Here is a 13,355-nt window from a genome sequence, read left to right as displayed (position 1 = left end):
CTTTCATCACATGTTATACGATAAATGCATAGTTTGTGAGGTACATGCAGGAAATTGTTCAGCGCATATGTTAATATCTGTAAATTAAATATATATCATTTTATACATGATAAGTATTTTAGAACCCATGTTCTTATAGGGGATGAAGCACAGGCTAAAATCAAAACAAAAACACAAAATTAGGTCGTAGTGTAGATATAAAAAATACGTCTTTTGACATCTTGCTCTATGTCTTCATCAGGAGTCTAAATTGTTTTTTCAAAAGATTAGAATTACACACATTCTGTCAGCGTGGCTTAGTTAAGGCATACTATTTGAATCGAGGATTTTATGTAAAGCTTGCCAAGTTGAGACAAGAGTATAGTTTGTTAATTCTTCATCATTTTTGTTGTATTCTTATTACTGCTATTTGTATTTATTCATTTCAATTCAGAACCAAAGGCCTAATAACAGAATTGTCTGCAAAGTCGTAATATGAATAAATATATATGTATATTTCATAGCTAAGAGGCGCAGTATGTATACACAGCGTTAAACATATACACACGTGAAATGGTAGCAATTTTCAAAATAAAACTACATGTAATACATACAGATGATATGCATTGTGCATTAGTGTATGTGTAATCCCATTATTCATAGTTTGTATGATGAAGAAAGGAGATCTTTGTAATCTTGTTTTGTTATGAAAATGTGATTAACACATCAAATGAATTTATCTACATGCCTTATTTCTATTGAGCGAGTGTTGTAGGTATCTCGTATCATAAGCCAAATCTTTTGTACAATAGTTAAAATCCACAACATGTATAAAGATAAACACAGACTATAAAACGAACAGTATTAATTTAAATGCATTTTCTGATATTTGTTTATTCACTTTAATTTTTAAGGAATTCCCTAAAATAACTTCACTTCTATCGAAGAGAAAAAAAAAGACAGATAAGAGAGAAACCATTACGGTTTTTTATCAGATGTTTAAAGAAGCAAATGTTGATATCACGTCATGCTACACACAAGTATTTTGTTTGTCACAACACGAGAGTAGTTAGGGGGTGAATAACACGTTAAAAAAATCCGGAAGTGTTTTTCCAACTAGTGCTTGTGTTTTGCACCTTGCTGATAGCGACACGGTGTCCTTTTTAACCAGACCGTTAGTGTATCTGATAATTTGCTGCACCGTATCAGGGAGGATACAGTTGTGGGATAAAGTACTGCACTGTACAGCTTACCAACACTGCTACTGTTACATATAACTTATGTCTGGGTTATGTCACAACAGGACACAACCAGTATGAATACCGTAATTAACATCAGCTTATAATCACATTGTAATTAACAATGATACGTAATCATTATTAGTCATAATAGCTAGTAGTTATACTTTCGGGAACAAAATTTGTTCATAACACCTCTTAACGAAATTCTAACTATAAAAGAGCTTTAAATAAATTTTTTACAAAGATGTTGTTAGGAATTTGTAATTAACAATGATAAATCATATTGTAATAAGCAACATATCGTTATCATATTGAAATAACAAACAATTCTAAATCTAACTGTAATTTGTAATAAGTCTCTATCAATCTGTAATAAGGAACGACTTGTCATGAGATTATTTAAATGTAATCAATTGAAATTCAAATTGTAATCAAGAATACACCATTATCAGCTTGTAATTAGTATTAACTCGTAATAAGGCTGTAATTAAAATAACTCTAAACAAAGCTGTTATTGACAGTAAGCATTTTCTGGTCTGTAATTAACTCGTTATCATATTGTAATTAATAATTACCCGTTATGAGTTTGAAATTCATAGTTATAAGTCAAACTGTAATCAACGATGACTTGTAGTTAATGATGATCCATTGTCTGTAATTAACTATTGTTTGAAATTTGATTACAATACAGATATAGCTCTATGGTGAAGAATTCTTAACGTTGTTTCAAATAATAGTTTTACCAAAATAACAGCACAAAACAATTTGGCGTTTTAGGGAATTCTAGAACCTATGAAGAGACTCTCAAATAAAACATCTTTTAAAGTATGTTTGCTTTGTATATTTTCTGCTCTTCGCGAGAATGAATGTGTTAAAATCATCTTTTCTTTCTGTGTTAGAGCTATGAGGTATGATATGTTTCTGTTTCCTTTCACGGTATTCAGACAACCTGAAACCTCTCTACGAAGGAAAAATAATTTACATATGGACAGATTTTCTCAGGAACGAAATTTGAGAATAAAAAGAAACAAGGCCTGTTATCAGCACCTGGGACATTGATTGACACGGGTCAATAAGCCAGAGACTGTAAAGACGGTACTTAACTGGAATCTGACATGGTGTCACTTTGCCTCTGTTTACGCTCAGTAGGCATCCACTAGACTTGTTACCGTTGTTAACAGGCGTTTGTTTTTCGTTTCTAAAACTAGTGAATTTCAAACCATTCACTGTGGTAACTACTACAAAATCAACAGTCAGTAGTCAGTTTCACACCATGGTGAAGTGAAATGTCGATCAAAATGACATATTCTCTGTTAGGATTCTTATCGCTGCCATATTTGTTTCCAGCTCTAGAAAAATATTTCTTAGTTTCTTTTATACGATAATGTGATATGAAATTTCGTAAAACGTGTTGAAGAGTGCACAGTGCTGCTATCCCAGACTTCAACATCATCAGTTGGCACGGCGGCCATATAGCCATGATATCTCGTTTGACATCGTGTTATCTTGGAAGATAAGACTTCCCGAATCATTTAAGTGGAGGTATGCTACAGAGACCTGGTGAAGAATACACTGCCATGTTACACTGGTTCTGCAGGATACAATCGTCCTTGGGATACGTTTTCTCGCCGTGTCTATAAATCACACACTTAAAGAAGAGTAGGTATTGTGGAATGTAGTAAACCAAGAGAACAGGTGTGCACCAATTAGGCCCAGTGCCCAGACAATTTTTTGTTGCACTGCACTTGACCATAACGTTACGTTCGAAGGCTATCTTCATCGTCCAATTAAATATTTAGTGAAAAACTACCTTTTGTAAACATATTTAACAAATACTAATGAACGAAGCCAATATTATGTGTTGTGAATAAAGCTGATTAATCTCTCGTTCGCCAAGAACTATTTTGTGATGATTATATAGCTAATAACAAGTACTTCTTGTTTATATCACATGGGATAGCCATGCAACAAGACTTGCAATATATACTCAGTAGAATTCATTAATACTGTTAATTATTCCTTAGAATTAATGGATAATCATGTTCAGTAGAAAAAATGGATACTGTTAAGTATTCTGTATAATTAATGGATAAACATGTTCAGTAGAAATAATGGATACTGTTAAGTATTCTGTATAATTAATGGATAATCATGTTCAGTAGAAATAATGGATACTGTTAAGTATTCTGTATAATTAATGGATAATCACGCTCAGTAGAAATAATGGTACTGTTAAGTATTCTGTATAATTGATGGATAATCATGTTCAGTAGAAATAATGGATACTGTTAAGTATTCTGTATAATTAATGGATACTCATGTTCAGTAGAAATAATGGATACTGTTAAGTATTCTGTATAATTGATGGATAATCATGTTCAGTAGAAATAATGGATACTGTTAATTACTCTGTATAATTGATGAATGCTCTTACTACGTAGAATTAATGGATATTCTGGTTCAGTAGACTGAATGAACAGCATGATTAATTATAATGTTGATTTGATTGATTTTCTAATTCAGAAGAATTTATAGATATTTATTTTTAAAAAGTAATGGATAATTTGATCAAGTCGAATAATTGGAGTGTGTAATTCAGTAAATTTTTGGATACCCTGCTTCAGGATGATAGTGAAATATTGCCATGAAGTAAGATATATATTCTTGTATAGTAAGAAATATAGATATTCTCGCGAAGAACAATATACAAATCATAAGCTCATAAGATAAAATAATATATATAATATATTCTCGTTCAGTAAGATATATAGATATTCTCGTTCAGTAAGATATATAGATATTCTCGTTCAGTAAGATATATAGATATTCTCGTTCAGTAAGATATATAGGTATTCTCGTTCAGTAAGATATATAGATATTCTCGTTCAGTAAGATATATAGATATTCTCGTTCAGTAAGATATATAGATATTCTCGTTCAGTAAGATATATAGATATTCTCGTTCAGTAAGATATATAGATATTCTCGTTCAGTAAGATATATAGATATTCTCGTTCAGTAAGATATATAGATATTCTCGTTCAGTAAGATATATAAATATTCTCGTTCAGTAAGACATATAGATATTCTCGTTCAGTAAGATATATAGATAGTCTCGTTCAGTAAGATATATAGATATTCTCGTTCAGTAAGATATATAGATATTCTCGTTCAGTAAGACATATAGATTTTCTTGTTCAGTAAGATATATAGATAGTCTCGTTCAGTAAGATATATAGATATTCTCGTTCAGTAAGATATGTAATTATTCTCGTTCAGTAAGATATAAAGATATTCTCGTTCAGTAAGATATATAGATATTCTCGTTCAGTAAGATATATATATATTCTCGTTCAGTAAGATATATAGATATTCTCGTTCAGTAAGATATATAGATTTTCTTGTTCAGTAAGACATATAGATATTCTCGTTCAGTAAGATATATAGATATTCTCGTTCAGTAAGATATATAGATATTCTCGTTCAGTAAGATATATAGATATTCTCGTTCAGTAAGACATATAGATTTTCTTGTTCAGTAAGATATATAGATAGTCTCGTTCAGTAAGATATATAGATATTCTCGTTCAGTAAGATATGTAATTATTCTCGTTCAGTAAGATATAAAGATATTCTCGTTCAGTAAGATATATAGATATTCTCGTTCAGTAAGATATATAGATATTCTCGTTCAGTAAGATATATAGATATTCTCGTTCAGTAAGATATATAGATTTTCTTGTTCAGTAAGATATATAGATAGTCTCGTTCAGTAAGATATATAGATATTCTCGTTCAGTAAGACATATAGATTTTCTTGTTCAGTAAGATATATAGATAGTCTCGTTCAGTAAGATATGTAATTATTCTCGTTCAGTAAGACATATAGATATTCTCGTTCAGTAAGATATAAAGATATTCTCGTTCAGTAAGATATATAGATATTCTCGTTCAGTAAGATATATAAATATTCTCGTTCAGTAAGACATATAGATATTCTCGTTCAGTAAGATATATAGATAGTCTCGTTCAGTAAGATATATAGATATTCTCGTTCAGTAAGATATATAGATATTCTCGTTCAGTAAGACATATAGATTTTCTTGTTCAGTAAGATATATAGATTTTCTCGTTCAGTAAGATATATAGATAGTCTCGTTCAGTAAGATATATAGATATTCTCGTTCAGTAAGACATATAGATTTTCTTGTTCAGTAAGATATATAGATAGTCTCGTTCAGTAAGATATGTAATTATTCTCGTTCAGTAAGACATATAGATATTCTCGTTCAGTAAGATATAAAGATATTCTCGTTCAGTAAGATATATAGATATTCTCGTTCAGTAAGATATATAGATATTCTCGTTCAGTAAGATATATAGATATTCTCGTTCAGTAAGATATATAGATTTTCTTGTTCAGTAAGATATATAGATAGTCTCGTTCAGTAAGATATATAGATATTCTCGTTCAGTAAGACATATAGATTTTCTTGTTCAGTAAGATATATAGATATTGTCGTTCAGTAAGATATAAAGATAGTCTCGTTCAGTAAGATATGTAATTATTCTCGTTCAGTAAGATATATAGATATTCTCGTTCAGTAAGATATAAAGATAGTCTCGTTCAGTAAGATATGTAATTATTCTCGTTCAGTGAGATATATAGATATTTTCGTTCTGTAAGATATATAAATATTCCCGTTCAGTAAGATATATAGATATTCTCATTCAGTAAGATATAAAGATAGTCTCGTTCAGTAAGATATATAGATATTCTCGTTCAGTAAGACATATAGATTTTCTTGTTCAGTAAGATATATAATTATTTTCGTTCATTAAGATATATAGATATTCTGGTCCAGTAAGACATACAAATCTTCCTGTTCAGTAAGATATATAGATATTCTCGTTCAGTAAGATATATGGTTATTTTCGTTCAGTAATATATATATATAGACGTTCACTGGATATGATAAATGGATATTTTGTGCAGCTAGATTTATAGATATTTTCGTGCTGTAAGCTGAATGGATAGCACTTATGGACACTTTAATTAATTCAGTAAATTGTTGGTTACAATAAGAGATGATAACACAGAAATACGCATTACCAACACATTTATTTATAAATACTCATTTCTCAGTTGTCGCACTTGCACGCAATAAATCACACTACACATTACAACCTTTCATTAAATATATTTTTAAATGAAAGAATGTGAAAAGGACCAAAGTTTAATTGAAGCAACACAAAGCTTATCATTTATGACTAAGCTAGTTATGTGGCTTTAACAGTCGTAGGATTGCATTTGTTATGAAAGAGCAGCCGGTCATTTGAATGACAATAATGAGTCAGGGCTATCATCTATACATACATAAATATATAAATATATATGTGTACATCATTCCAATAACGAACAGGCAAAAAACACGTAGAATTTGTTTGTTCGTCGGTTAACTGGTTAAATTCCATCATATATTAAGTTTTAGTGCATCTACCCCGAAGGACATTTTGTACTGTAAGACAGGACTAAACACCTGTTTGAGATGCTGTAAGTATAATTTACTTATATGTAGTATTTACTTCTTTGTATATTATATTCATGACCAGGTTATGGTAGTTTACACTATTATAAATATTACGTTTATGTAATATACCTATATAATTTCTATCATAGGCAGATAGATTGTAAAATATTTGCATACTAAACAAATAAAATAACTTTGTCTGTTTATTACTTATAATTACATTTCTGCCAGTGAAATATACAAATCTATCAATTTGATAAGAACTGCTGTGATAACAAGAAATCTCCTACCTCATTAGATTGGTGTTATTAAACTCCAAAGACATTCCAACTATTTCATAAACTTACATGTTACTCCACATGTGGTGTAAGACTTTAACGTGTTTTGATTGGCTGACAGGGAGAACTTTGACTCCTGGTTGTTATATAACATATTTCTTTCACGCTGAAGCTCATGTTTAAAAATCTTTTAAAAATAACAAACTCGAATGAAAGAAATATCAAGTAGCATAGCCACTTATTGTATAATCTCTGTTTACATGTTCACTTTTGATGATATAATTTTTTATTAATGATGATATGACTTGTAATTTTGATTAGTCAGAGCGATGCTTTAATGTCACTGAATATAAATTCGCCCATTTTCTTGTTCGGGTGCACATGAAGCGAATGTTCATTACGTTGATTTTCCATCAAATCTTTTCCGCGTAGATTTTGAGTTACATACCTGAAAGCAACTCACAACATGATAGAATTCCACGTAAACTAGTCAATTCAACATGGCGTCGTTTTGTTTACAAACGTAACGTCACACCAGCCCAAGTCAAAAATCACATTAATTAATTTTTGGATACATTTTCCCCGCGAAATCGTAATATAAAATTATTCAATAGTTTCCCTTCAAATACATATATATCACGAGTATGACATATTATCTGTCTATTTCAAGAATGCAAAAATGAAGAAGAGAGAATACCTTTAAAGAGTATATTGTTAAAAACATACGTAAATGACAGAGATCTCAAATTAAACTCAAAAATATGTAAAATTAAAACATTTTCGATAAAACTTATATTTTAATGGAATGAGCAAAGCGACTCGGTAGGATGAATGTATGCAATGTACATGTATATAGAGATTACATACAATTAATGGGTGAGGTGTTTTAGTAAGTTAATGGCTACAATAACCCAATAGAGTTAAGGAGTATGTTGACTCAGTACGTTGATAAATACATTGACTCCGTACAATTAATGGAATCAGAGAGACTTTATACAACATTGTGAATCAGAAGAATGTGTGTATACGATGATTCAATTTGATTAATGGACGGAGTCAAATTTATGGATGTAGTAATTAAGTGATAGAGTGACTCAGTAGCATTAATGTGTAAAATGACTCAGAAGGATTGACGTATATGGTGACTCAGTAGGTTTAATGTATAGAGTGACTCCGTAGGTTTAATGTATAGAGTGACTCAGTAGGTTTAATGCATAGAGTGACTCAGAAAGGTTAATATGTTCATTGACCCAGTACGATTAAATGATACATTGACTCTCTCAGAAGAATTCATTGATACAGTGATTCAGTAGGATTATTGTATATTGTAACTCAGATGAGTTAAAGTATAAAGTGACTCAGTAAGTTGACCCAGTAGAATGACTGTACACAGTGACTCATTAGAATAAATTTAATATATAATTAGATCCTGTGGAATTGATAGACAGACATTGTGAATTGGAAAACAGGATTATTTGACACTAGGAGTTAGTCTGTAGGATTAGTGAATACTGAGTCTGAGTCTAATGTGTGTCACCATGAGTTACAGTGACTCGGTATGTAAAATGATTGGATACTCTGATAAATTAATTTTGCTATGAAATTTCCCTTACCAGTCAGATAAAAATTAATTTGTCAGAAAGTGAATACAAATACTATCCTATCCATTATGACGTCACAATTGCAACATTAAAGATGGCAACGCTACAACGTCAAAATGTTGGCCATTCAGATGATAGATAATTTGAGTCAATAAAATTGTCGTTTACTCATTTTGATGATTGACATTTTCACGAGTTTACTTACTACTCACACGAAATAAAATTCACAAGTAAACCACAGATACAAAAGATCTGTTCTTTAATAGTGCAAGGATTCTTTAATTTCCTTGAAATGTATATTACAGCATCTAAGTGTATTGAGTGTTGTGTGATAATGATGTAACTATGGTGTGGGCGTGTTGGAAGATCATTAACTAGTACCATCCACCTGGCTGCTGATGTGAATTATTTAACCTTGTAATACCAAGAAGGAATTTTCCCATATGCCACAGAAATGACAGGGATCGACAAGATTTGACCTCCTTGTACATTTTTTACAGTAGACATTTTCTTGGTTCATGCACTAGCAAACCAGAGTAATTTTCTACTTAATTAAGTCCTGTATTTTGGAATCACTTCGGATTCATTCTTAAGTGCATGGGGATTCGGGTGTGCGCTCCACTGCACAGGTAAAGGCTGGAAGTGTCAAACTCAATAGTCTTCGTGGTTCGTCTTCAGTAACTCTCTCCCATGGTGCACTGTTTTGTCTTCAGCAGATACCGTTCTCTCGTTGATTGCTTACTAGCGTGAAGTCTGGCCCTCGTCCATTATTTCAATATAGACGTCAATTACCTACCAATCAAGCATTCATGATTCTGGCAGTGTTTTCTTCAACCAAAGTCTGATCAAACACTCGCCATTTAACAAGTCATATTTTTCTCGCTGTAAAATCAGTAGGGTTTTCTTTGTCCGGAGTTAATTTATTTCCTTTAAAACTAGTTTAATCGAAATATGATTTTGATAACGGAAATCGTCTCGGATATAATGATATTTAACCTAGGAATGTATGATAAAATATTATCGCTGGTTCATTTTTCCTAAAGCGTTCCATAACTAGGAAACTTAAGAGAAATGTATTGTATGTTTGGTAATATTGAACAGAGCTATAGGTTCGTAGAAAACTTGAAAACAGAATACCACCATCAGTGACATTCATGATAATAAAAAGCTTGGAAATGGAAATCAATTGAATACAAAATGCTTGTTACGTTTGTAAAGCAATATCTAACCTTTAAAATGATGGTTCTCTCTTAGATATAAGTTAAAGAAGGATCAATGATATCGATGTCCCAATGTGGGTGTCGCACTAATAATTTGCTTTTCTTTTTTTCCCTTTTAAGCGTCGACTACGATGAATCATTTTCGCTAAAACCTATAGCATCACACATGATGTAGATTTGGGGTTGGGTGACGGAGATGAGGGTAAGGAAAACGGGAAAGGCAGAAAAACCCAAAAGTTGAATAACGCATTACCAATGACTAATGACCAGAGAAAGTCTGTATTTAGAAAGAAAACATATTCTAGACAAGGTTCGTGAAACACGTGGTTTATTTTTAACCGCAAGGATACGTTTTTACAATTGCAGCATTCTTACTTGGGAGTTTTTATACCATGACTGTAAATTAGCGGCATTTGAGAGAAACTGATTTTCTTTGAACATCACCACATTTTATCTCGATAGGTCACAGTATCAGGGATGCTGGGGAGAAATTCGGTGTAAAATCATCAGCAGAAATCGAACACCTAATTACAGCAAGGTTACTGTTGCTTTTGGCGCATTCTGGTCGTTTGGGTGGTGATCATAGTCTCTGCTGATTAGTAACGTTGTTATATTTTATTACACTATCATTTAATCGAGTTAAGAATTTATACCATTGTAGACAATTATTTCAAAAATTGTTTCTTTTTTTTTTCAAAAACATTTTTGTACTTACCATCTATCTATTAAACCAGGCCGATACAAAGTTATTTTATGAAGTTCAGGTAGTCGACTAGTCTTTAAATTGATACTAAAATTAATCATTACTTAAGTACAAAACCTTACATTACTGTGTATGCTCGTCTCTTCTTCTCCTGTCCGTTTTGAGTAGGCTTTATATACCGATAACTTACCTATAATGAATTCTCCTCATGATTCTAATCCATCTCCATACTACAGAACATCTTCTCAATTTTACGTGAAATTCAAGTTGACATTTTACCTACTTCTTAATTAGCAATTAACATATTCTCATGATTTGGGAAATAAGACTTTGTAGCATTTTATTGTTTAATAGACTCATTAAGCCAACAGAGAAGTCTACGGTGGACTTTTCTCCAGAAAAAAAATGTGCACTCAGCCAGTAAATTAAACATGCTGCGAATATACTAGTTTTTTTTTATTGTGGAGTCGTCCTCGTCATTAGACAGACGACATAGATACTGATGCGGTGGTTAGAAACGCGAATTCCAAACAGAACTTCAACCTTCTTTCTTAGACAGTTGTCGTTTTGTGTTACCCCTTCCTGTTGTTTCTGTGAGCAGTATGGGATTTCCTCATGTCAATCTGGAGACGATTCCTGTAGCGCACCATTAATTCAGCAAAGAACTTAATTCGTATTTCATAATATCATCCCATTCTATTCGTTCGCGTTACAAACCACAAATTGACTTGACTGACTTCTTGAACAGGTGTAATACGAAATCAAAAAGTCCAATGTTCCGAGAGTGGTTCACAAAGTACTCGTAATTGAAATCGAGGGCGACTTCCGGTATGATTGTAAACGATTTTGACTTTCCTTTCCTCCAAGCGAAGATTTTATACATGCTAAAGTAATGTCTGCTTTAAGCCTCTAGCCCTTTCGCTCAAAACTAATTATTAAATCAAGAAATTAAAGAGAACGTATGCTGGCTGTTCTAGTTTTTTATTGGATGTGACGTGTTCAGCGTTGGGGTGTAAGCCATGTCTTGTACCTCTTTAACTTTCCATGTTCTCTCAGCTGGCACAATATTGATGACGTTTTACGAGGTGCGTGGATTATATCAAAAACCCAAGAAATGGTAATTTCAAATATAGATCCAATATCACTTAATTCGATGTACCTGACGGTCGAAATTCCTATCTCACAACGAATGTACATACATAACCTATCGTTCCAAAATCATCTCTTTGATTCATATGTTCAACAGCTATAATCTATTTTAGAAGTAAAAAACAACTTTTAATCAGCATTTTGCTGAAATAACATTAATGAAAAGATATCGTTTATCATGTCGAATGAATAGAACTCGGTTCATGTAAAACAAATTCACCAGGTATAACAATAAGGTGTGATCTTTTCATGACAATAAACGAGAGTCGAACAAACCTCGCTTCACTAAATATCATCAAAAGTCCTCATTCATTTCAGGGACACATGATCAGATTTTCACATACATGGATACATGGTATGGGGTAGAGGGTACAGGGTACAAGGTATATGATACATGGTATGGGGTACAGGGTTCAGGGTATAAGGTATAGGATACATGGTATGGTGTACAGGGTACAGGGTACAAGGTACAAGGTATAGGAAACATGGTATGGGATACAGGATACAGGGTACAAGGTATAGGATACATGGTATGGTGTACAGGGTACATGGTACAAGGTATAGGATACATGGTAAGGTGTACAGGGTACAGGGTACAAGGTATAGGATACATGGTATGGTGTACAGGGTTCAGGGTACAAGGTATAGGATACATGGTATGGGATACCGGATACAGGGTACAAGGTATAGGATACATGGTATGGTGTACAGGGTACATGGTACAAGGTATAGGATACATGGTATGGGATACAGGGTACAAGGTATAGGATACATGGTATGGTGTAAAGGGTTCAGGGTACAAGGTATAGGATACATGGTATGGTGTAAAGGGTTCAGGGTACAAGGTATAGGATACATGGTATGGGGTACAGGATACAGGGTACAAGGTATAGGATACATGGTATGGTGTACAGGGTACAGGGTACAAGGTATAGGATACATGGTATGGTGTACAGGGTACAGGGTACAAGGTATAGGATACATGGTATGGGATACAGGATACAGGGTACAAGGTATAGGATACATGGTATGGTGTACAGGGTACAGGGTACAAGGTATAGGATACATGGTATGGTGTACAGGGTACAGGGTACAAGGTATAGGATACATGGTATACAGGGATAACAGGGTACAAGGTATAGGATACATGGTATGGTGTACAGGGTACAGGGTACAAGGTATAGGATACATGGTATGGTGTACAGGGTACAGGGTACAAGGTATAGGATACATGGTATGGTGTACAGGGTACAGGGTACAAAGTTTATGATACATGGTATGGGGTACAGGGTACAAGGTATAGGATACATGGTATGAGGTACAGGGTTCAGGGTACAGGGTATAGGATACATGGTATGGTGTACAGGGTACAGAGTACAAGGTATAGGATACATGGTACAGGGTACAAGGTATAGGATACAAGGTATTGGGTACTGGGTACATGGTACAGGGTATAGGATACATGGTATGGGGTACAGGGTACAAGGTATAGGATACATGGTACAGGGTACAGGGTACAAGGTATAGGATACATGGTACAGGGTACAAGGTACAAGGTATAGGATACAAGGTATTGGGTACTGGGTACATGGTACAAAGTATAGGATAAATGGTATGGGGTAGAGGGAACAGGGTACAGTGTACAAGGTATAG

General features: G+C 33.0%; 1 protein-coding gene across 1 annotated transcript in view; it reads right to left on the bottom strand.

The window, feature by feature from the left end:
• The window catches only part of LOC132556484 (wnt inhibitory factor 1-like), a 62,217-nt gene that overhangs the window by 26,487 nt on the left and 22,375 nt on the right, over window positions 1-13,355 (bottom strand). The window lies entirely within an intron of this gene.

This window comes from Ylistrum balloti, unplaced genomic scaffold (assembly GCF_031769215.1).
Source record: "Ylistrum balloti isolate Yb309-2 unplaced genomic scaffold, AGI_CSIRO_Ybal_v1 Utg370572, whole genome shotgun sequence".
In the NCBI taxonomy this organism is placed as follows: domain Eukaryota; kingdom Metazoa; phylum Mollusca; class Bivalvia; order Pectinida; family Pectinidae; genus Ylistrum; species Ylistrum balloti.
The sequence above is the reverse complement of the archived record's forward strand: the minus strand, read 5'-3'. Positions and strand labels throughout refer to the sequence as shown.